The 26,696-nt window shown below is 36.0% G+C and overlaps 1 protein-coding gene across 1 annotated transcript in view; it reads right to left on the bottom strand.

Moving 5' to 3' along the window:
• LOC140146535 (prostaglandin E2 receptor EP3 subtype-like) overlaps positions 1-26,696 on the bottom strand; it is a 269,890-nt gene that overhangs the window by 158,595 nt on the left and 84,599 nt on the right. Inside the window, exon 3 of the mRNA XM_072168414.1 lies at positions 19,791-19,837. The gene's annotated coding sequence lies outside the window, so the exon portion shown is untranslated. The remainder of the gene's footprint in view (positions 1-19,790; positions 19,838-26,696) is intronic.

Below are 26,696 nucleotides of genomic sequence, written 5' to 3'. Positions count from 1 at the left end.
CTAGATAAAGTCCACTTTGTCCAAGTCCAAGATTTTACATACATTGCGCTCTAGGCTCCTTTCTAAAACGTGTTGCGTTTGATCCCGATTGGGCCAGAGAAGGTGGTTATCACTCATTTCTTATTATTTATTATTAAAAAACCAGCTTTTCCCAACGGACTGTAGCAAATTAATCATATTTTATATAGCTCATTGAATCTCATTTTGGGACTTTTTGTATACTTTTCCAAACTTGGGGGGGTACGTCGCCCCCCCGCACCACCCATGCGTACGGACCTGGTCACCGCCCAAGTAAAAAAGCAGCACCTACTTTGTTAACTATAATTAGATACAAGATTTTTCTTTAGTAGCAGAAAACAAAAATAGCTGCGCTAAAAGTATGATCGCATGCACTGTCAGTTAGGCACAGATTACATCATTAAAGTATGGGAGCAGATTGATCCAAATGACGTACCTTCTAAAGACTGGACATATTTTGTGTTTAACTTAGGACGGTAGAAAGTTAATCTTCTCGTAGTTAATGTGTTCATAAAAAATTCTTAATATATTCTCACCAATTTGGTTAATATGTAAAGCAATGGCACATATCATTGAAGAGGGGTACCCTCAATGGCACAAATTTAGATTTCAGTTTCACTTTGAGATCTCTTTTCTTTAGATTTTTTTTATTTGAGCACTTACACCAGTCATCTGGGACACCAATGGTACTCACTCGGACAGACATCCGGGAACATTGTCCCCTTTACAAAAGCGCACACATTATAGCAACCCGGTCGACGAAGGGCAACTGCACATGCGCATACTGGTTTTACACGGGTTTTCCCTTCGTGTGTTATCAACCCGACCAAGAGAATGGTTGATCTGGAAGGTTGTGTTGGTTTTGAAGGGGGTTGCCAAAAAGTAAACTATACCTTGGTTTCATTAGTGTAATGTGTGCCTATCATGCTAATGCGTCCTCTAAAGCATCGGCATGTTCAAATTGGGGTCAACCCGCAGAAGTAAGGTCCAAAAATGTGATTTCGAAACTAACATACTATGAGCTGTGTATTCTAGTAATACATGCTGTGTGTTATGTCGGAAAAATTATTGGACCAAAATCATTTTTGAAAGGTTACCCCTTTACTTGGTTTAGGCCCGGGATTGTGGCCCTGAGAATAAATAGAGATAGATAATACCTATTTATCTATATCTATCCATATGTTTAGCTCAATATCTAAATACTTTTTGCACATGTGCTAACAAATGCAGTATTTACACGAATCAGGCATGAAGTCGCAGAAAATAAAAGCAACATTTCTGGATGTGTGAGACACATTGTAAAACTTTAACGGATAATGTTGTCAACGTGATGAATGTGTCTTGTCATCGCATATTTCGTAAGTCTTCAAATCTGATATTTAGATATTTTAATATAGAATAGAACTTGATTTATCAGTGTAAATGCTTTTCTTGAAGTGTAGGCATATTTACATGTAATTATAATGGGCTCACATAAGACGCATGATTTGGTATGTCGTAAAATGGTATTAATGATTTGTTTTCGTCTGGTAACTTCACGCATTGTCTACCTTTTAAAATGGCTTTGATGTGCGAACTTTTAAAATCCGCTACACATAACTATTCAAACACAAAACATATAGAGTATTTTTTTCCAGTTGCCGGTTTTCCGTCTAATTCTTTCTGCACGTTTTCATATTTTCCTGAATATAAAATAGTTGATCAAATAAATAAATGAATAAATAAATAAATAAATAAATAAATAAATAAATAAATAAATAAATAAATAAATAAATAAATAAATAAATAAATAAATATAAATAATAAGTATTCAACGGTGAAATAAATGTCAAAGTACAGACCTCTTGAAAGGCAACCGTTACTTATAGTTCCACGGCATACCCTCACTTACGATCATTGGGTATACCGATCATCAGACAGATTTAATTATTTATTTATTTAATAAATAATTAAATAAATAAATAAATAACTATATACCAATAAAAAATAATGAAATAAGCATATTATAAAAGTATAAAGAAGTTTAAAACATGTTTACCTATGTCTGTGTATTAAATGTGTAACATATATATTTTGATTCACGAAAGAAGAATCCTTTTACTATTTTCAAATGAGTTAGCTAATAACTTTGCACTACATTGTTGAATGTGTTATATAAGTGTGTTGAATATTTACCAAAAAGGCGCACATTTCCACGCATATGTGCCTGGACACCTCGAATAAGCCGTAAAGTCCCCCTCTGGTCATTTTTACTTTTTTGCATATTTGCAAAGAGCATGTTTCAGGTATTAAAATGACACCTCAATGAACTTCATATGACACTCAGAAGCGAAGTTATGGCTTATTATAGGTTGTCATGAATCAAAACGCGAAACCGAGAAAAACGCGTTCAAAGTTAGGGAAGCATAATGACCATTCATCAGATGGGCCTCAGAAAATGTAGATTATTTCATATTTTCACTTATTTCTTTAAAATAAAACTTTGTATGTGTTTAGAAGAAAGCTTAAACATTTAAAATCTGCAAAATCTCAACTTCATAAAATACGAGATTTGCATATATTTTCACCTGTAGCTCGAAATGAAGTTTGCCGAGTTTACGGCTCATTCGCCGCGTCCAGCCACATATGATATTTCTATTTTGTTATATTTTTACATTAAACTATTTTGTTCAAACGAATAGCATATTCTGTATTGTCAGATACATAGCTCATATTTTATATACACCACTATAATACGTGTGACGACGTTAAAAGCACAAATTGCATTGTAATCCCATGAGAGTAAACTCTATATTGCAATCGTTTTATTCTTCAATTGTAGCACCCTTTATCAGACTCTTGAATTGCTTTCTTATTGAAGAGTATTAAGTATAGATGACAGATTCAATTTCGACAAAACTTGATGGAGATACAATAAGAATTGTATATGTTATGATGAAATATACATGTAGATACATACATAATTACAATATTGGCCCTCGTGAAACGATGAGGGGGTTTACCAAACGTATAAAAGATTTGTATTCTCCGTCAACAAATAAGCGCAAAAATGACTTAAGATAATCGTAAACCCATCTTAAGACAACAAAGAAAATATGACTTTCAAATAACATTATCAATACAGATAGGCCCATACTAATCAGTCCATACATCGTTAATTTTGGTAGAGCGGTTCTTGGTTCCTCCGAAACGAGTCCTGACTTACCTAAGTTGTATATAATAACTTGTGTTGGGAAAACTACAAACATATAAACAAGCGCTACAAACATTGCGCGTGTTCATTTGTATACATCCAAGCATTGTCAGGCAGACTATTAAAAATTTATAAGCAATTACACAGGTTTTTTTATTCCCCTGTTTTGATCATCCGAGAGATGACAGGTACATGCCGTTACTCGCGTTGACGCCCCGATAGGTAGGTTATATCCTCGGGAGGAAAGCGTGTCGTAAGCACGTTTGCAAGAGGTTTGAAAGAGGAGTTTTGACTTTGATTTTGTTCATATTATTCGGGTTTTGTAATCACTGGGGTACGTGATTTGTGTATAAAAGATGCGACATGCATGTCAAAGCGTTACTTCATATTGTTAATGTGTTCACGTTGCATAATTTGAATGATTACGAAGCTTTGAAAATGGTTTTATGTAGAGTAAACAGTATAATATTTGACGCCAATTTTGAATATGGTTATTTTGTTTTTATATACTTTTTCTATATCCCATGAAATGTAAGTGCCTGCTGGAATGCATTATGTTCGCGATGCATTATGGTTAGGCAATTTAAATTTACCTAGGTTTGTGCATTATTTATGATATTTTATGGTATTTTTTCATTGCATTGTGGAAGGATATCATGTTTCCCTTTGACATGTCATGTCTGTGCATATGTGCGTGTATTATTTATACTATGCCAAACAACCAGATTCGCAATGCATTGTGGAAAGCTATGTATCAACTTTCCCTCATTGTGCTACTTAAGTGATATAGCGCAATGCATTGTGGTAATGACCATTTTTCCCCGTGTGTGATATATTCCGTGTCAGCAAGATACATCTGTAGTATTCTGTACCTGTTGATGATGAATGCATTGTATTCACCTCTACTGACGCGATACGAATGCAAGAAGGAGGTACAGAAATAGAGGTGCGATTTCAGCCTTGAGAAATGACGGCGCGAATGCAGCAACAACGCCTTGCCTTGTAACTGATATGATACATTTGGGCAACTATTACATTTTAAAATATTATTCCGGCTAGACACATCCTGAATTGTAAAAGAAAGCAATTATTTTAACACAAAGATTTGAGCACATTATTCGTGTAATATTACTTAGCGGCAATTGCAATCTTGAGTTCTTGGGATGTAAACAAAGGCGTGAATTCAGTCTTTGGTCATGATGGCACGGATGTAGCCACATCACTTTACCTTGTAACTAGGAAATGCATACATTTCGGTAACTGTGGCAAATATATAATATTATTTCGCCAGATATATCCTGATTTGTAAAACAATGAAATATTACTATCATGTTACTTAGCGGTAATTACTGTCGTAAGTTTTTGCAGGATATGCTTAGAACTTTAGAGGCATTGGTTTATGGAAAGCATATGGATTTGAATTGGACACACTGATCCAATTTATACTTAACATATAAATGGGAAAGGGTTAGAAATACCCGGTTTTCTATCACACAGTACACTTTCTAAACATAGTGTAGTGGTTAGTCCTCTATACTGGAGTATGGCATAGAATTTGTTGAGAATATTCTACTATATATATATTTCCTCAAGCTTCTGGACGCTCTACATGAAAAGGGTATTCAAAGTTAAGGTAGGACTTTGGATGACGGTATGTGCGGGGTATGTGTGGGATGTATGAAAGGGGATGCGGGGCTGTTGGAGCGTATCAATTACACACCGATGCGCGTCCTTAAAACTAAGTCCTCTGAAACTGTCGTGAACGGGATCCTAAGCCGATCTACACTTTCTATGTAATGTAACGTCCTGTTTACGTTGACCTTCCTTCCTTCCTTCCACATTATTTCCTTCCTTCCTTCGTTCCTATATACCCCATAATATACGTACTGCACCTCATTTTTTAGTATTAACGCACGGACTTAATACTTGAAGTATACCTATGCACAATCATGGCACCTAAGATTGATTGCAGATATCAGAACCGATGGGACTTTCTTTTTTCTATTAGTTCTGGCACCTAACGTGACTCCTTCTGTTCACGGAAGCAGCAACGTTACGAGACATCCAGGGGCTATTTTAACGTGCCTCCTGGCACTTTCGTGCAGTGAGAATAAAAATCCGTGCAGTGAGAATTAAAATCCGTGCTAAAAATTATTTCTATACTATTCAAGTTTTAAGCACAATAATGACCAGGAAATTAAAGCAGTTCCACATCATACACAAAACGTTTTACAGAAAACGTTAAATGTCGGGTCATATAGAGGGTATAAAACGTATAAATGTTTTGTAGGTCCTCTATATATCCCGACATTTAAATTTTTTTTAAACATTTTGACAAAAACTAAATCGCGTTTATCAATTATAACGTTTTAAAAACATTTCTATGTTTGCTGGTTCCGCCTTAAAGCAAGACTGGTCGAGTCAAAAATTCTCTCCAAAAAGTTTAATTTTTGCATGCAGTCAAACGCGAGAAAAAATCAAGCAAAATTGCCTTACGCCTCTGGTAACGCCTTTTCTCCCCAATTTTCTATCACTCAGGACTTTGGAAAAACGGGGCAAAGTGGTAAAAGGTGTGTTTTTTTATGCAACTTTGTATGAGTTTGTATGCGTTTTTTGCATTCTTATTAACATTAAACCATAATATCATTTAACTCGATATCAGTAAACCAGCTACAGTTTACTTTCATCCCGATGCAGCTGATACAAAACTTACAATTCAATTAAATGGATTGAAATTTTAAATGAAAATCTATCTTTCTAAATAAAACCAAAGATTTTATTTTTTTATCAACATTTTACAGAGATTGTAACTTCGTGAAATTGTAGGCAATGTGTGCATTTTATGTAACTTTGCACAGTTTTCATTCGTTTTTGCATCATGATTAACATACTTTAATCGTTAATCAGTGATTTTATCATCCGGAGGATCGTAAAAATCTTCAACATTCATATTTTTGCACCTTTGTTATAGTGTCACAGGTGTTTTAATATAGGCTGCTAGTGGTGAACCAAAAAACGGGTATTGTAAGTCAAAATTAGATATTTTACATGAATCTGTAAAATTCCACCACCTAAGGGCTGGGTCACCCACCTTTGCGCAGTATTTTCATGGAACCTGAGAGCACATCAGACGTATTGAATTGCATTTCCAATACGAAGAATGTCCTTCTGATATCATATAATTTTGATTTTTCGATAAATACAAATTTTATGGCAAATGATTAAAAATTGGTATTTTTGAGTCCTTGTAGTAAATTGTATAAATCTAATGACATGTACTTAAGGTGTATGTAGCTGGGATGAAAAGCCGTCCATCATATGTGATTGACACTACGAATGAGCCGTAAAACTCGGCAAATTGTATTCTGAGTTACGGTGTAGAATATGCGTGTAGGTCGTATTCATAGATATCTCAATTCGGCGCGACAAGTATCTCATCAAACACTGTTTAAACCAATCAATAATCCTATTGCTGAATGGAATGATAAGCTTCTACCTATTTCTATAGAAATAGATCTTGTCTTTGTTTGTCTTTGGCTAAATCCTGTTCAAGTGGTGGATAACAAAGCATTGTATTTTGTCTAGGTATGTATAACCCCGTGTATAACCAACAATTAACAATGAGTGGACATTCCTGAACCTCGTTGACTTGGGGATGATTTGAAATGACAGCCAATTATGACTGTTTGATATTTATTACCAGAAAGGTGGAAAAAGAGACACACGTAGAACCGAAAAAATATACAATTTTGTTGAAGGAACAGAGTTCATCAAACCATAACCACGCTTCTGGATATCGTTTGCAGTCAAATAATATACAATTTTTAAAGCCTGTGATATATATTTTCTAAACACGAAATAAAACAAAATTGACCGGGCCGACATTACGGCTGATTCGTGGTGTACGGTCACATTTGTTAAAACTCTCACTGAGATCACTGAATTGGAGTTTAACCCTGCCTTTGTGAACCAGGTGTGTACTTTCATCAAGCTGTGGCTGATAAAAATAATGACATGTAAATTTAATTGATTTACATTTTAAAGAAAACCCACCCTTGTAAATAGTAAATAAATTGTAGGCACATGTGTGCATTTCGTGTAACTTTGCAGGGTTTTTATCCGTTTTTACATTTTGATTAACATTTTTTAATCGTTAACTTCGCATTTAGCGAACCAGGTGTGTACTTTCATCGTGTCCTATCGATAAGTTTCGAAAAAAATGACAACAAGAATCGGGTGATAAGTATGCACTTTCAAAGAGTATACGTTTTATGTAGCTATTTAGTTATGGCAGAAAAAAGTCACATCACAAAATAGTGAGAATGTTGGTCAAACGACGAACAGTTGGTTAACATGTTTTATCATTTGAAATAATCTTAATAGTGCAACCAATCATGGAAAATATTCTTAGAAACAACAACAAGTTATCCCTACGACGATATTACGAAATTGGTAAAATCGTAAATTTAATTTTTAAGCTTTAATTTTAGAATATAAATTGTGGTGTACCCCAACGGTAAATTCTTGGATCTCTGTTATTGTATATGAACTATAATAAATGCATGAAGGATGTTCCAATTTATTCTCTTTGCTGATTACATAACAATATTATACTCAAATAAGAATATCATTAGAAAAGTATTTTTAAAATAAGAAATATAACGTGAACCAAATACAAACACAATGGGGATCAATTTTTTATAAACATTAACAAGATAAAAGTACAGTATGGCAGGCAATGATTTGGACATATTGATAAATACGGTATGAGCCTCCCCACCATGCACTTGGTTGATGGATTGTTAAACGACCTCGAGGCGACGGCCATCCCCCACAACATATCATGAGGTGAAATACACCCCTCGGGCCCCCCCCCCCCCCTCCCTCTTGCACATGCACAACCTGCTTGGGCATCGAGGCAAAAGTAACCAACAAGTCAACGTGCAGTGTCTCCCCCCCCCCCCCTAAAATAGCCCTTGGAGACATCCGATCTTGTGTGGACCTTTGCGGTACTACCGACTTTGCGAGGTCTTTGTGAGGACTTGGCTTGACATGACAACACCAACAAAGAGTTAGACTTCAAAAGTTTTCATCATTTTCAGGTCCTGAGAAATATATGTAATACAAGATAAAGTGCGTGGGGTGTTATTACCCGTAAATGTAAGAAAGTACAATCACCCGCATACAAACAACCCCGATAATTCTAAAGACATTTTGACATCAACACAATAATACTTTACTTTAAAATCCATTAAGTCCTTGCAAGCACGTCCTGAGTATGCATTAGGCATAGCTACCTGTCGAACCCTCAAAAGAATAAGACAGAGTCTAGTGTTCAATACAATACACGCTTTCTTGGGACAAGCACGGTGAAATTAGATGGGAATTTAAGAATTACTACACCCCTGCTCAAATTTGTGCCTATTTTGCATTTTCTTAAAAATTTAGCGCATTAGGGACAAGTAAGATATGTATATTATAGGGGCAAGGACTACAACTACTGCACTGGAAATTTTATTTCAGCACATACAACAGTTGTAGAGTTACAGTCACAAATGAGGGAAAACCACTATTTGATCAATAAATCTATAACTACTAACTTTGAGAATTTTCAGTACAGTAGTTGTAGTCCTTGCCCCTATAATATACATATCTTACTTGTCACCATGTGCAATAATTTTTTGTGAAAAATGCAAAAATAGGCAAAATTTTGACCAGGGGTGTTGTACCCCCTTAATAAAACCCATTAGCCAGAACTTGCGTAGTCTTCAAGAGGTGAAACGGAATAGGCATTAGAAGAAACACAGAGGGTTGTAGGCTGAAATTCTACTCATGTTTATTGGTACACAGACTTGGCGAATTGCATTTTAAATGTTGTTACATTTAAGGAATGGCTTATATACAACTGGCGGTTGATCGGAAGTTGGATTTTGAAGCCAACTTTAACGGCTCGTATTTTTGTGGGACCTGAGAGAGCACATCAGACACCTCAAATTACATTCTGTATACGAGGAATGTCCTTCTAATATCAAATAATTTTGATTTTTTTTTTTAATTCGCGATATAATACAAATTTTATGGCAAATTAGTAAAATTTGATATTTTTTAATTTTTTGATATTTAGCCGTCCTAGAAGTAAACTTTACCAATGATATCTACTTAAGGGATCTAGAATGAGCGTTTATTGCGTTTCGACAGTATTATTTGTGGGACATGAGAGCACCTCAGACCTATCGAATTGCATTCTGAATACGAAGCATGTCTTTCTGATATCAAATAATTTTCATTTTTTGAAAATCACGATATAATACAAATTTTATGACAAATTATAAAAATTTGATATTTTTCAAATTTTTGATATATAACAGTCCTCGAAGTAAATTATATACATTCTAATGATATATTCTTAAAGTGTATGTAGCTGGGAGGAAAAGCCGACGGTCAATTGAAAATGTTGACCTTTCATATTGAAGATATGGATTTTTTCCCAAAAAGACCTTATTTTTTTGGTGTTTTTGGAGAAAAAAATCCATATATTCAATACGAAAGGTCCAAATATTCAATTGATCGTCGGCTTTTTATCCCACCTACATACACTTTAAGTATAAATCATCAGATTTATAAAGTTTACTTCGAGTACTGTTAAATATCAAAAATATCAATTTTAATGATTTGCCATAAAATGTGTATTAAATTGCGAATTTCAAAAATCAAAATTATTTGATATCAGAATGACATTATTCGTATTCAGAATGCAATTCGATATGTCTGATGTGTTCTAATGTCCCAAAATAAATACTGTCCAAACGTTCATACCCTAGCCCTTAAAGAGTACTTAGTTGGGATGGAAAAAAATCCGACGATCAATTGAAAAGTCTTACCTTTCATATTGAAGATATACATTTATTTTTTCAAAAAGACGTAAATTTTTTGGTGTTTTGAACAAAAATCTTCGATAAGGTCAAGATTTTTTTATGATGGACGGCTTTTCATCGCAGCTACATTCGCTTTTAGCATATATCATTAGATATGTACAATTTATTTCGAGGACTATTAAATTGCAAAATATCAATTTTGAATCATTTGCAGTAAAAGGTGTATTATATCGCGAAATTCAAAAAATCTAAATTATTTGATCTCAGAAGGACATTACTCATATTAAAATTACAATTCGAAATGTCTGCTGTGCTCTCAGGTCCCACAAAAATACACGAAAATATCGCCATCGGAGCCCTTAAGATACAGTGTAAAAATATTTCAAACAACGAACAAACAACAAGGCAGCCGTGTTAAATTCCTTGACGGTTCTCATAAAAGGTGCTAGTCATGTTGTATTTTGCAATGCTAATGGCACTCTTATTTGGCAATTAATCTTTTGAACTGACGTGTTCGAAATTGTATTCTAATTATGACATGAAGTTGTCAGATATCCCAAAAGGGATTTCAACCGCGTGACCTTGAAATATATTAAACTTAAAGTTTAATATAGCATGCTGTTGCGAACAATCTTTAGCAAAAGTCACTTTTCCGAAATAATGTAATAATAATAATAATAATAATAATAATACCAGCACTTATATAGCGCTATTACAAATTCAAGGAATATGAACATAGCACTTTACACAAAAAGAAAAGAAGAAAACAACAACAAAAATATTATGAGGTGAACAAATGAGTCTTTAGATGGCTCTTGAAACTGCTGACAGTGGGACTTGACCGTATGGATGATGGCAAGTTGTTCCAAAGTTTGGGACCAGCAATGCTGAAAGCCCCACCACCAACCACCCGGTGATTCCAAGGGATGGCAAGACGCGTAGTGTCTGCAGCAGATCGTAGACCTTGTCTAGCTGATTGATATATGGTAATGCAGTCGGTGAGGAATGAAGGAGCCTGATCATTAAGTGACTTGAAAATGTACAAAAGTGTCTTGAAGGCGATTCTATCTTTAACTGGGAGCCAATGAAGACTAGCGAGAATAGGAGTTGTAGAATGGCGGCGAGCAACTTGAAAGATTATGCGAGCAGCCCTGTTCTGCAATCTCTGAAGGCGGGTGATGTTGCTAGAGTTGCATCCAATTAAGAGCGAGTTGGCATAGTCTAATCTGGACAGAACAAGGGCTCGCATGGCATGGCTGGTTGTGTCCCTGTTGATGAATCTTCTTATACGGGATATGTTCCAAAGACAGAAATTTATAGAGCGACATAATGATGTGATATGAGATGACATGTTCATGGTAGAGTCAAAAATAACACCCAGGTTTTTTACTGTGTTAGAGGAACGAATGATGTCAGATCCTATGTGGATTTCAGTGTCCTGTAATCTGTTCATATTATGTTGAGAGGCGGCAATAAAGAACTCAGTTTTGGATTGATTTAATTTCAACTTATTGCTGTTCATCCAGCGATGTATTTCGTCAAAACAAGCAGTTAGTTTAAATAAAGCGCAAGCACTATCACCGGGTATTGTGGGATTGAAACAAACATACAATTGGATGTCGTCGGCATAAATATGAAACTGGATGCCAAATTGACGAATGATGTTAGCAACAGGTTGAGAATACATTGTGAATATCTTAGGGCCGATTATAGAGCCCTGATGTACTCCAAACTTGAGATAATGCCTTTCAGACATATTACCACCAACACATACTTGAAAATTGCGATCAGTCATATAAGATTGAAACCACTCGAGTGCTGTGCCTTTGATACCAAAGTCACATTCAAGTCTGTTAAACAAAATTGTGTGATCAATGGTATCAAAGGCAGCAGAAAGATCGAGCATGACTAAGAAAACAGCTTGGTTCTCATCAATGGCTGTCATGATGTCGTTTTTGACAACGAGCAAAGCAGTCTCAGTGCTACGCTTGCATTTGTAAGCAGACTGCAAACTTTCGTCCAAACCGTTACTCTCAATGTGCTCATTGATCTGAAATATGGCTGCTTTCTCAATCACTTTACCAATATAGTTGACATTTGAGACAGGCCTATAATTGGTAAGGTCGTTCCAGTCTAAAGAAGATTTATTTAGTATAGGCGTCACAATAGCTTGTTTCAACTCACTTGGGAAAACACCACACTGAAGGGATGTATTTACAATTTCAGCGATATAAGGTAAAATAACACTGATATTGGTTTTTAGCAACCAAGTAGGAATACAATCAAGATTACAGGTATTGTCTGCAGAACTGGCCACAATCTCACGAACCTCACCGTCATCGAGCAATTTGAAACTTGACATGTGGGTCTCGAGATTGACACCTATATTCTGAGCGATATCATGACGTATATATAAATCATTATGATCAGATACAACAACATTATTATCAATACCAGATCGGATCTTGACCACTTTCTCATTGAAAGAAAGAGCAAACTTGTTACTCAAGACGTCTGGAGTGTCAAATGAAGGAAGAGCTTTAACATTCTGGTGCATAACACTGCCAAGTATTCTGAATGTCTGTTTGGTGTCAGCATCTTTAAGAGTATCTTTGTAGTAATTCAGCTTTAGATCTATCAATCAACTTATTTACATGCATTTGTTAAAATTGTCCCCTATCACACTGGAGATGAGTTCTCCTAAACCTTCTTTCAAGTTTACGTGTTTCCCTACGGGCTTCACTTATTTCTTGTGAGTACCATGGGAACCTTGGTCTTATTTTACGTGTTCTTGTACTTGATGGAACATGCTGATTAAGGACACGAGTAGAAGCAATATTGAAATTGTTCAGTTTCATGTTCACATCGGCATCAGGTTGAGCTTCAACAGCAAGTTCTTTTTCTAGATCACACTTGAAGTCTTCCATGTTAAGATCACGATAGTTCCGTAGTGTACACGTAACCTTAAGGGGAGGTGGTTTTTGCTGTTGAAGCAAGAAGATAACCATATTGTGGTCTGAGCCATAGCGGAGGTCACCAGCGCAGTATCTAATTAATGCCTCATCTGATCTTGAAATAACCAGATCAAGCATATGACCCGATATGTGGGTAGGGAATGTAACATGATTTTCAAGACCATACGAAGACAAAATATCAGAAAACCGGGCTACCTCAGGCTTATGTGGCTCATCCATATGGATGTTAAAGTCCCCGACGAGTACAAACTTGCCGGGAAGCAATATGATCTCCTGCAGAAAGTCATCAAATTCTTGAAGGTATTCAGAGGTTTTGAATCTGTTAACAGCAGATGGTGGGGGACGGTAGATCACCATATAGTGCACACCGTTTTTAGGGTCAACTACACATGCATGCTCAAAGTTAACAGTCAAATGTAACCCGTAAAAGTTTTTAGCCTCACCAATTCGCCAGTTTCAGTAATTTATTATAGATATTATTATAAAATATGATTTAAATCACTCATGCTACTTACAAAGCTTCTTATATCAACAGTCTTAGTTGTCAAGACAAGTCGTTTCGACAGTTGTTAAGTTCAATGTTCAATTTTGATTTGGACGAATCAATGTGAAACTAACTCCTCCTTCATTCCTTTCTCTTGCTTCTTGTTCTCTCCGTCACTCTTACACCATCTCTCCCTCTCAATCAACATTCTCTCACTCTTTCTCTCACTGCAACTGACAAGGCCAATATATTTATAATATTACAAATAATTTAACATTTTATTGGCTTGATATAAATAAACAAACAAAAACGTTCATTTAATTCTAACAGAGTTACAGAAGAACTCTGAAATTCCAGTGTTTATGTCATATGTACTGGAATTGCGAATAAATAATAAAGTTCAATTACATCTGAATTTCCCTGACTTATCCATCACTCTCTGTAAATAGGATGTCCATTTGCCGACTGCTACAATGAATTAGTTTTTTGACAGCTCGTAAAATGTACAACCGCACTTTGAATGGACAGAGAAAACGAGCTTTCTAAAATGCAGACATTAAGTCCCCAATTTCCGGTCACATTTGCCGTGCCTCTAATGCAAGTTGATATGGCAAGGCTTTTATCTGAAGATTAGTTGTCCAACAACTACCTGAGTATTTCGGGAAATAATTTCAGTATTCATTTTTTTTTTTTTCAAATCAAGGCAGACTATACCTTGTTAAAAGAAGAAAGTTCAGAAAGGAACATTTTTGTCCTCTCATGAGAACCCTTGGAGGTTCTTAGGAGGAACCATAAAAGGACACAATGTGGAACCTTTTTGGGTTCTCTGAGAGTCAAAAGGGTTCATGTACATCTATTAAATGTTCTATATGAGTTTCAGAGAACTAATAAAGGTTGAGTTTTGGAATTAAATACTGGAACTTACTTTTTGCAACTTTTGCTACGTTGCGTCTGGAACCACCAGACTTCATCCGGCAACTGACCCGCGGGGCTGGTCACGTGATAGACGGCTAGGTATCGACCCCATGGCCCGGTCCCATGGATGAGATAAGTTAAAGCGGAGTCCCACTTTCTTGTTCAGTGATGGTTGCTCAATGCGTTAGTCCCAAATGGCTTCTTTTATGCCTCTGCTATGCCATTGTTCCTCCTGATCAAGAATAACGACTTCCTCGTTCTTAATTGAGTGTCCAGTGTCCTTTAAATGGAGGTAAATAGCGGAGTTTTGGGCTTCGTTGGTACTTGGTCTCCTATGTTGACCAATACGGGTTTTAACGCCTGTTTGGTTTCTCCAAAATAAGCCGCTGAGCAATCGGTGTCACCACACACAACACCGCTTCGAAGGATAAACGCTCAAACTTAGTGTACGGAGTTGTATTATTCAACTTTTACTGCATTGCATGCTTAGAAGCATAGGCCTACACACAGTTATATCTATAGGGATTTAAAAAAAGGGGATGCCGTACATTTAGACTACAGAGCAACCAGGATATTTACTGCGCATTATTATGTGTGTACATTGTACTGCATGATGCTATGATAGCGATTTATCGCATGTATTGTAGTAATAGTCATCTTTCCCCACGTGTCGCATATTCATCTTTCCCCATGTGTGAATTATATATTCCGTGCCACAGAGATACATCTGTAATTGTTGATGATGATTGCATTGTATTCAAACTCACTGACGAAATACAAATGCAATAAGGGGGTACAGAAATATAGAGGTGCGAATTCAGCCTTGAGAAATGACGGCGCGAATGCAACAGCACTCTACTTTGTAACCTGGGAATTTCTCTATTTGGCATCTATTGCGACGTGTTATATTATTGCAGCCAGACATATCCTGACTTGTAATGAAAAATATTTCTACCCAAAGATTTGAGCACCTTCTTACTTTTCTCGAAAGCCATCTTTCTCCATGTGTGGCATATAGTTAACTTTCCCCCTGTGTGAATTATATATCCCATGCCACCGAGATACATCTGTACTTGTTGATGATGAATGCATTGTATTCAAACCCACTGACGAAATGCAAATGCAATAAGGGGTACAGTGATATGCGAAAGAGGTGCGAATTCAGCCTTGAGAAATGACGGCGCGAATGCAACATCACTCTACTTTGTAACCTGGGAATTTCTACATTTGGCATCTATTGCTACGTGTTATATTATTGCGGCCAGACATATCCTGACTAGTAATGAAAAATATTTCTACCCAAGATTTGAGCACCTTATTCGGAAAATGACGTCCTGAATGCAGCAGTGCCACTCTAGCTTGTCACTTGGGAACATACATTTTGGCGACCAATTCAATTTAAAATATTTCGGCCAGCCATCTCCTGATTTGTAAAACAATACAATATTTCTACCCAGGATCTAAGGATATCTGTTAATGTAAAAAAAGTACAATCAACCAAATACAAACAAGCCCCGGAACAAGTCCGATATCTCTAAAGACGTTTTTAACATTAAAACATTAAGAATTTACTTTAAGAATCCATTAAGTCCTTGCAAGCACGTCCTGAGTATGCATTAGGCATAGCAACTTGTCGAACTCAAAAGAATAAGACAGCGTCTAGTGTTCAATACAATACACGCTTTCTTGGGACAAGCACGATGAAATGAGATGGAGAATTTAATGAAAACCATTAGCCAGAACTTGTGTAGTCTTTAAGAGGTGAAACAAAATCAGCATTGGAAGAAAAAACAGAAGGTTATAGGCTGAAATTCTATACATGTTTATTGGTATACGGACTCGGTGAAGTGCATGTACTTTAATCTTGTTAACGGGTGGCTCAAAATTGAACTTCCACATGGTAGTGCATGTTCAATTCCTTGACAGATCTCCAAAAAGATTCTTGCCGTGTTGTGTTATGCAGTACGAATATGTTTCATATTTGGCTCTTCTCGACTGACGCGGGCAAAATTGTATAATAATTATGGCATAAAGTTGTCAAAAATCCCAAATGGGCATTGAATTGTGTTACCTTGAAGGGTCAGCCCGGCTTCAATAACATATTATTACGAAAAATTCACTATTCACCAAAATATTGTTTCAATACTAGAAACTAGAGTTCGATCTCGATTTGGACAACTGTGAAACTCCTCCTCGTTCTTTCTCTTTCTCGTTTTCGTTCATTTCTTTCCCCGTCGCTCTTTCTCGCCATTGGTTATTTCTCTCTCACTTCCTCTACTCGACCTTCTTTACCCTCTACCGCCTCTCCCTCACTCTATCTCTCTCCCTCCCTCACTCTCACACAATGCAACCGACATGGCCAATAACATCATACAAAAATTAACATTGTAATGTTTTTATATAAATAGAGAGAAAAAAAGGTGAATAATGTTAAACAGATTGACAATGATCCAGAAGATATTAAGATAGAGCTGGGAATATTTTGAGAACATTACCATTCCTGTGTGTATGTCAAACTTGTCTGAGACATTATTAAATAATAAAATTCAATTAGCACCCGAATTTACCCTGGCTTATCCATCATTCTCTGTAAATAGGATGTCTGTTTGCCGACTGCTAGAGTGAATTAGTTTTCTGACAGATTGGACGACAATGGAAAACCTATCTTTCAAAAATGCAGACATTTATTCCCCTGTTTCCGATCACAGTGGTCGTAAGTCTATGTGCGTTGATAAGATAAGCCTTTCGTGTGAAGATTTATGTTTTATCCCACAATTACCTGAGTAGTTGTGATTTATGTCAGTATAATGGCAAATAAAAAGTCAAGTCCAAGTTTCCCATTACATTTTTTAAGATTGAGTAGGTGACTTTTGTATTATTCAATATTTTGCAAACGTTCATTATTTGAGCTGGGTGAAGCAAAAGGTACTAAGTATGCATCACATGGCTGAGTAATTACATATTCGTTAATACTTAATAAGTTCAATTGTGACACGGGGGCCAAAGGCGGCAAATTTGATAATGAGGTAAAGGCAAAAATATGCAGTAACAAACAATAAAATACATAAGAAAATAGACATCACAAAACATCAGAACTTCAGAACCAAGTATGCTAGACTTTTGGTGTTTTCAGAAAATGAAAGCTTAGTGTTTGTGTAAGATAATAATTATAGTACTCAATTTTCGAAAATGCCTCCTTTGATCCCCATGGACCAGATCATGACACAATTTAGTTCCATAGGTAACTGCTTCATACCAGTACTGTATCTGGTGCCAAAAATACATTCAAATAAGTCAAGATAAACAATCTTTTTTCAGCAGAAATTTTGAAATTATATTTGAAACTTGTTAACCCTAACCCTGCTGCCCTAACTGTATAGTCTTCGCAATTAAAATGTCAAACAACATGAAAATGCAATAAACACGAGTAACTCATCAGATTACAGTGGCTAATGCGTATCCAGGTACTATCTTGTGGTACATGCAAATCAGCCTCGTTTAATAAATCGTCCTACTTAAAAATGCAACTGCACTTTGTGTTAAGAAAAAAAACTAGGCAACATCGCTTCCAAAATAATGATAACTGTTTTTGCGAGTATTCCTTCAGATTAATATCACCATTTCGTTATATTTTCTCGTTTATATAGTATTTACAGAAGTTAGTATTCAAGCAACAACATCTTGACAAATAATAATTGCTTAATTCAGTGGCAAATGTTTCCCGTTTCACCATCTTTGTTTATATGCGGAATGCTCACCAGTGCATTATCACTGATTATACACAAATAATGCATGGTTCGTATTTTCTAACGTTTGCTTTAATTGGTTCTCGCTATTTAAAGGCGTATGAATGTTACCTGATTTAAATAATGTTATGAACTGTCTGTCTCCCAACACATAATCACATTATATCACTAGTATAATAATATGTATACTTTTGGAAGAAACGGACTCAAAACATCTTCCTCCGTAATAAAACATCTGCAATGTCTAGTGATTAAGTTTCACAGATGTTCCAATATTACATTTCACTTTTCTATAATACAACAACCACAATGCATTAATTCTGCTTTTATCTTTCCTCTTACAGGTAGCTGTCTGCTGATATATTGTTGAAATACTGTATTACAAATCTGCAGCACGACCTATTTCCTATTGAAAGACAGAAATCCGTTACTTGAATAGAATATAAAATCGCAACTCGATATAGCGAAAATTGTAATGTAAGTCTGGTTCTATTTATCATGGATACATGATGGAACCAATGTTATACTAGCTCAATCCTTTAACCTTTGAACTACAAATGGGGGGGGGGGGGGGGTGATGTTTTCCGTCGAAAACGGGCGTGCTTACGCCCAAACGACCTAAACTAATCGTAGATCCATCCTTTGCGCTCAATTGAGTGAGCTGGTGTTGGCGATTGACACACACACCTTCGTAGTCCGTATTACAAAATATGGCTCAGTAGTTCTAGGGTTAATCTAAAGTGGTAAATAGTCTGTGATTTATTTGCACGACAGTGCTAACGTGACGTTTAACTTTGCCTGATATTAAATTAATACAACCGCGCGCGCATGACGCGTTGCGTGACATGCATTTACGGGCTTCAGAAGTTGTAACTTTACGAACGTCGAGCAAGCTCTCAGATTATGAGTCCAAGGCCGTAACCACTGAGCCACCGTGTCCTCACAAGGGGCTATGCAATTATTATGAGCCCTGGTGGGAGGGTAAAATAGGGTGGAGGAAAGACATTTTGGGCGAGCCAAAAAAAAAAAGGGGGGGCAAGCAATATTTGGCCAGCCGAGAAGGGGGGGGCAAGTGATTTTTGGCACACATTCATGTGGAGCCTTTTAAATAAAACGCTTTAAAATGGCTTATGAAAACAGTACGGAAACGCATATTTTCCTGATCGCTGGGCTCGTGACATATCTAATCCGTTTAAGGTTTGCAAATTGGGATTCCAGATATTTGGCATGTCATGTGCAAAATGGGTGGGGGCAAAGATATTTTGGCGGGCCGAGAGGGGGCGAGCGATTTTGCCAGGCCGAGAGGGGGAGGTGCAAGTGATTTTGCCAAGCCTTTCGGAAATCCCCGAAGCGGGGCTCATAATTATTGCACAGCACGTTAGTAAGAAGCGTAATAGAAGAACTATGCTAATGAAAGACTGGCCCTATTCAATGACTGTGAGTATTAGTGAGCTTAAAGTCAACATATCGATAGCGGGATCGGGGCAATACCTCGTGACGCGTTATCATCCACATAGTGCAACCACTGATACTCGTTAGTATTTTTGGTGTGAGGGTGCAGAAAAAGTAGAACATATGTCTTACCTTATCAGACTCGTATTTTAGTCGTCTATAAGTAGATTTTGTTGCACCTGGAATTTAAAAAATACAATTGTTTAGGATCAATGTTCAAGTATGTTATCTAATGTTTGATATATCTAAGATGAAGCCGTGATTTCATCACATTGACGTTAAGTTTTCTACAGAAAGACTGACAGCTCTCAAAAGCTTTCTCGTAAACTAATCCAATTGCATTAAATGTTATGTACATCAATAAGAGTTTTACGTTACAGCCTCATTCTTAATACTCTGAGTGCTGGCCATGGGATTTACCATAAAAGTTTTGAGATATTTCTTAAAATATCAAGATCTTTATCAAGAACCACTGAACTAATGCTGTGCTTGTTTGTACTCATTTCGTTGCATTGTTTATGCTGATTCGCAATATTGTCATGAAAATGTACAATTCTGAATTTTGTCAACTTTCAACCAAATTTGAAACTTGTCGTCTACAGTCAACTTTCGCGTGGAGAGTTTTTAATTAAACGATCGAATGAATTTCAAATCGTATAATAACGGTTGTCGTATTTCTTTAAGAATTGACTTGTTTGCCACGTTTAATTAACTTTTCTTGCAAACATATGAATTCGTGGGTATATATATATCATCACATCTTCCCCTGCTCAAAGATTGTAATTTTCATTAGTTAAATGTGTTTATGTCCCATGCAGAATCAAAATACCGTCAAATTTGACATTTTTTTCCAGACAGCATCACACCCAGCAAACACAAAGATGTTTTTTAAAATTTTATGTACGTGTTATAAACGCGTTTTGGTTTGAGACGTTTTTCAAATCGGTACGTATTGAAGCCATTAGCATTAAAGAAGATTGAAATCTGTTCCCAGTCTACTGTACTTGTGAAATTTGCAACACCCTATGCTATTTGTCCCCGAATCTATTGATTTCTAACTGACAATAATTATTCAGTAAAATAATTTCCCTTATGCACAAAACAAAAATAGTTTACTCAATTGACATGTTCGCGTATCATGGTCGATAGGCATCATCAGAATGATGTTGGTAGATGTTGGTCTGTATAGCTGACTTGGATTGTTCACTCGCTGACTGTTGTAATTGGGTGTAATTGTAATCACTCATATGTTGGTGAAACGGGAGAAAAAATGAAACTCGTCTAAAAGAACACCAGAAAGAGACGGACAGGGTGTCAAAAACCAAATCCAATTACACCCGGCAAACCCGAAAACAATCAGCGATTGGTTAAATTTCGAAAAACTGGAGCTTTATAATGAACTTTACGCTTATTTTTTTAAAGTGTTACTAAAACTATGCTAGATAATATGTGAGACAATTGGCAATTTCTTCATGTCACGATGTCAGTTTACAAAAAGGAACTGTAACTAAGTTATCAAGTACACACGAGTAGACGATGAGGGCATTAAAAGTCTCGGCGATTTAAGATCGAAATGGCTGATGGAAACCGTCAAATACATTATCTGATTCTGAGTTTTAATTACTTGCATTTTCATTCAGCATTTCGCGCAACCCAGTTGTTTTTCCTGCTTTATATTAGTTGCTTTTGCATTATGGGACAGAATAAACAGCTTCATTTGGTCAACTTGTGACGATAATTGTCTGAGTCATTTTTTGTAATTTTGAAAACAAAGTACAAAATATGATTCAAGCATGCATCAGTTACGTAAATACCCTAATTATTTCTGATTATTCTCTTTATACGAGTACCATCATTATTTGTTCTTGTGCAAAGATTGGTGAATAAATAATTGTATAAATGCACGCTTAAACCAAATGTTGTACTATGTTCTCAACATTACAAAAAATGACTCAGGCAATTATCGTAGCAGGCTGATGATTTGGATAAGAATGATAGCAGTCACTCATCATGTGATCATGAGTAGAGATAACATCAGTGATATCTAGGGCACAAAGATTGCATCGCCGCTCCACTTTTACCCTTACTATGAACCCAATACGCACCAAACTCCCCAGGCTAAGTTCGGTAACCTATATTCATTTTATGCTCTTGTAACTGACCTCCTGGCTTCAGGGATGAGATATCATACCAAAGAATAGGTTATATTCAATGGTAATCGTACAGACACATGCAAGGGAATCGAAAGAACATTTGGATTTATTTACAATTATTTTTACTATTTATTTATGCAGATGATTTAGCAGATTATAGCAGACTATCAGACTCATACTCTAATATTAATTTTAATTGTAAGCAGACTGATCCCTTTCAATTTAGCTACGTCTTGACACATGTCGTACTCCCCATTTCAGGAAAATACAGCACTCTTTTTGTTTCTATTTAAAAAAATATTATCATGATTTGCCAAATGAAACATACGGTAGCTAAATCCTAATCATTTGGTTAGTTGGCAATAATTCTAACTGATAATAAATAAAAGTCAAATTTAAGTTAGGCAATTTCAGGGGAAATGCATGCAATTTTGCATTTTTCAATTTCTGTAACAAAATTTCAAAGACTTGGCACAAGTCTAAGCATTCAAAATGTGTAGTATAGGCTAAGAGTTAGCTCATTGATGTTAATTCTGATAATTCGTTATAAAACATGAAAGAAAATGTGTTTTCCAAAAAATTAGAATGCATAACCCACAAGTCTTTGGGCTTGATTGTCACAGCATACGAAAAATACCCTACAAATGGCATATTTTGGCTCTTATTTCCAAAAACTGCCCAAATATTAACATTTGACCATTTGCTGCCATTTATATAGAACTAAGTAAAGCATTAGGATTGATTTTTCTTTCTACCAGTTTTAAGTTGTTAACAGACAAAGGTATCGGTAATGACGTCAGTCAAGTACTTAGACAGGATAATAAGAAACCACGTGACCAAAACCAATCCTAATACATGTACTCATAATTTGAAACGACCGAATTACTAGACATACGACTGGTTTTAACAACAAATCTGTTGCAACTTCGATGACACCTATATCACTTTCAAAGGTATTAAATGACTTGATGACACAGGTGCTCTGTTCAATTCTTAGTTGAAATTGATGCTCTATTGATTGCAGATGTAGTTGCTCCTTTGCATTGACATCCACAAACCTCCTCTGATAGTGAATGGAATCTGTCCAGCGTGACGTCACAACATGTCTGGAATGTTTTATAAAACCCTATATCGGATGAAATTTTAAAGTGATCGATATGTTAGCAGTTCTTATTTGAAGGCTGGCTACTAAATCTGTAACAAATTATTGTTGGCCAATTTCTTACACCTTTTTATAGCTATCTTTTAGCATAAAACACCACCGCAGCACCTGTATGTCTCAATTTTATTCAGGAGTATGATCCGTTATCAAACTAGTTTAATCCATATTTTTTATATTTTATGACACATGTGTGTCAAAAAATAGCAGTTGTGTCAAAAAAGTACGTTGTCATAAAAGTTAGATCTATTGTGGGTGTATATAGAATACGTATCCGGTTATGCAAACGTATATAGCTACCTTATACATAATTTGGCAATTATTGCACGGTTCCACCATGCATGCATATGCGCGGAAAGCATCGATCTGGCAGCATATATGAATGGGAATTGAACCAGTCATATAACCAAGGAAGATGAATAGAGCACGAAGTGCGATGGAATTGCAACTCCGATCATCGATGTGAGGTCAGCGATCGTCACGCTTGCAACATGTGGACGTAGATGGCAGCAGCATTTTTCTTTAATTAGCATATTCGTGACGTCATGTTAACGTAAGTCTCCACAGCACTACGCATATTTTTTTAGGTAGCTTTTAGTACTGTCGTGGTGGCAGCAGCATTTTTCTTCACTTTTCTAAAATGGCGACGCCCAGGGTTTAATTACAAATTCTTCAATTTATCAATATTTCATGAAAATTTACCAAGCAAACGGATACACTCATGACAGTTAATATTTAAAGTACATGTATAAATGTCATAGTTATAAAAGAAAGAATATAAGAAACTTAAACAAATGAATTGTAGCAATATTCGATATTAATGGCAGCGGCCGTGACTTATCAATGGCGCTGGTGGGTAATACACGGGGGAAGCCGACGGTGTCGCCACCTTTTTGCATTGCGCTGGTATACGAGTTGCAACGGCCTGATATAACATTGTGCAAAGTTTCGTGTCATGTATATATTGCCAGTTCGGGGCTCTAATTACATATGGCGGAACAAAGAACAACAGCTACTGTTTTTCTGTGTGTTAACATGCTTAATATTTTTGCAGACATTAAACAAATGCATACATTTCACTTTTAACTGCCGGAACACTCACTTCGTCAGCTAACATTGTCAACATGGCAGCTATTGTGTACGTTTTTATAATCCATAGATAATATTTGAGACAAGAACGTGAGATTAGCTTCTCAGGAATCATATACAGTTGTGTTATTTGCTTTCGAATGAAAACATAGAAAACATCGTGAAATATTTAGTTACTGTATTCACTGTCTCATCAGTCAGAGTCAATAGGACATTGACTTGGAGAAAAGTCTTTGTGACATGATCGATGAATACTTGCTATCGAGAAAAATGCATCTGTATACAAAATACAAAACATACACTGCTTTTTCAATTGGAAGACAACTAGTCTGATCCTAAAGGCAAATGTTGTATCTACAAGTAAACCATATATTAACCATGTTAACAGATAATGTGTTTTTATTTTTAAAGCAGATATATGTATTTTTTTTAAAGTTTGAGTCAGTTTACATTCGAAGTCAAAGTCAGTATATGCTAGCTATTTAATAATGCTTTGCTTGCTATAGTCATCGGCTTCAACATAAAAATTCGAAGAGCTATCTGAAGAACCACTGAACCAATTATTGGTTATTGTATTATTGTATTATACAAGGCTTGTTTGTACTTATTTTCATGCTGATTCCAAATAATGGTCATGAAAACGTTAATACATAATGTTTGATACTACTATATATTTGGTGCAGCATGAGCGGAAGTATGCATCTGAATGCACATGAACCAGGTTATACTTCAGATTTTTGGTCACAAGTTGTAATCATTCAGTAAACAAAAGATTTGTTATGCTTTTTTTTTTTTTTTTTACAGTTATAGTAATACTGAAAACTTTACTCTAAACCGAAATTAATAAAGCAGACTCGGTCCTCCCGATATAAATTTCCCAAAATGTGGACCTTTTTTAACCAAAAAAGCGTAAAAAACCTGATTTGTTTGCTCGCCACGCTCGCAAATTCTGAAATGTTGGGACTTTAGGTATACTTTGGCAAACTGTACCCCCCCCGGCGTACGGATCTAAGGCTGACAACAATATATTTTCCCCTATGTAACCAGAGTAATAAATAAATGCGCAACTTGCATTGTACGGTTCGAGTAGGCCGGGATAACATAGTTAAGAATACTAAACTATTTAGTCAGCAATCAATGCATTATCAGTCAAAGTTAATGACTCCATTTACGCTGCAGACAGAGGTCTGGTGATGATATTTACTTACTAAATATTTAAAGTCTGCACAAAAAGTAACGCAGCTGTTATAAATACGCCTATAGATTCAGAATTAATAATTGTTTTCAAAATATTTCAACGTAGAGAGAAGGATGATTTATTTACGCGCATTTTGATACCTCATTTGTCAAACATTAACAACGCAGTAGTGCTTTTAAAGAAAAACACCCGAATTTAAAAGTTGCACAGTTTACAGCGATCAATGGTTATTATGCCAGCACTGTAGCACATAAAGCACGTCATTATCTTCGCGCTTTACTTCAAATCAATACAAATAGCTGCAACTTTTTAATTCGGGTATCTTTGTTTCAAAACACTGCTGTATTGTTAATAATGAAGAAAACTAGACAAACTGGATAAATTATCCTTCTTTTTATGTTAAAATATTGTAAAATCAATTATTAGTTCTGAAGCTATAGGCGCATTTATAACAGCTGCGTTACTTCTTGTGCATACTTTATATACAGTGCTATATCCTGATACTGAACTGACCATAGTGGACACTGTGGCGAACAAAAAATCCTAAAAATGCTTGATTCCGCTGATTTAAAAAGGTGTCTTTCCTTTTAAATGGCAAACATTAGTGAAATAGTGCAACAGACATGCAGTTAGTGTTTACATATCTGGATTTGTTTTATTAACTTGTATTAATATACAGAACATAGCTACAAATTAGGCTTACAGATTAAAAACGACAATTCAACGAAGACACGACAGCGGTGTTAATAGGTGACTAAAGGTGGTTCATTACACAAGTTCAAGGACGAAAAATACCCCCTCTCTTCAAGCGTACAACTAAAACATTTAATACCTTGTTTAAGTAAATCGTATGCTACTTGTCATGCTTGTTGTGGTAGCAGTGCAAATAAACATCGATTGCTTAGCCTCTTGATGCATAAAATGCATACAATAATCGAAAAGTTTTCTTATATTTCTGCCACACGAGACGGACATAATTCCCTAACCACAAGCAGAATAAACGCGTAAGCATTAAACCGGTCAAGTAGCGGTTAAGATTGTTCAGAATATTAAAATATTTAGTCAGCAATCACTGGATTATCAGTCAAAGTCAATGACTCTATTACACTGCGGACATAGACATGATGATAATATCTCCCTGAATACAACCAGGGACCGTATTTTATAAGGACACAGTGGTTAATCTGCTTATGTCGTTCTGCTGTACAGAGAGGACGAGGATCTATATAATACTGTTCTCCTTGACCATTTGTACAGATATTTTGCTAAACATTAGGACACCCGGTCCCATGAAGTTGTTATGAATGGCCAAGTGGTCCAAAAAACGCGTAAGATAAACGTGTAAGGTTACACGTGTAAGATTGCATCTTACACGTGTAAGATTGCATCTTATACGCGTAAGATTGCATCTTATACGTGTAAGAATGAAGCGGGATTTT

Source organism: Amphiura filiformis, chromosome 2, assembly GCF_039555335.1.
Source record: "Amphiura filiformis chromosome 2, Afil_fr2py, whole genome shotgun sequence".
NCBI classification, from domain to species: Eukaryota; Metazoa; Echinodermata; class Ophiuroidea; order Amphilepidida; family Amphiuridae; genus Amphiura; species Amphiura filiformis.
Note: the sequence above shows the minus strand (reverse complement) of the source record. Positions and strands in the feature narration are given on the sequence as shown.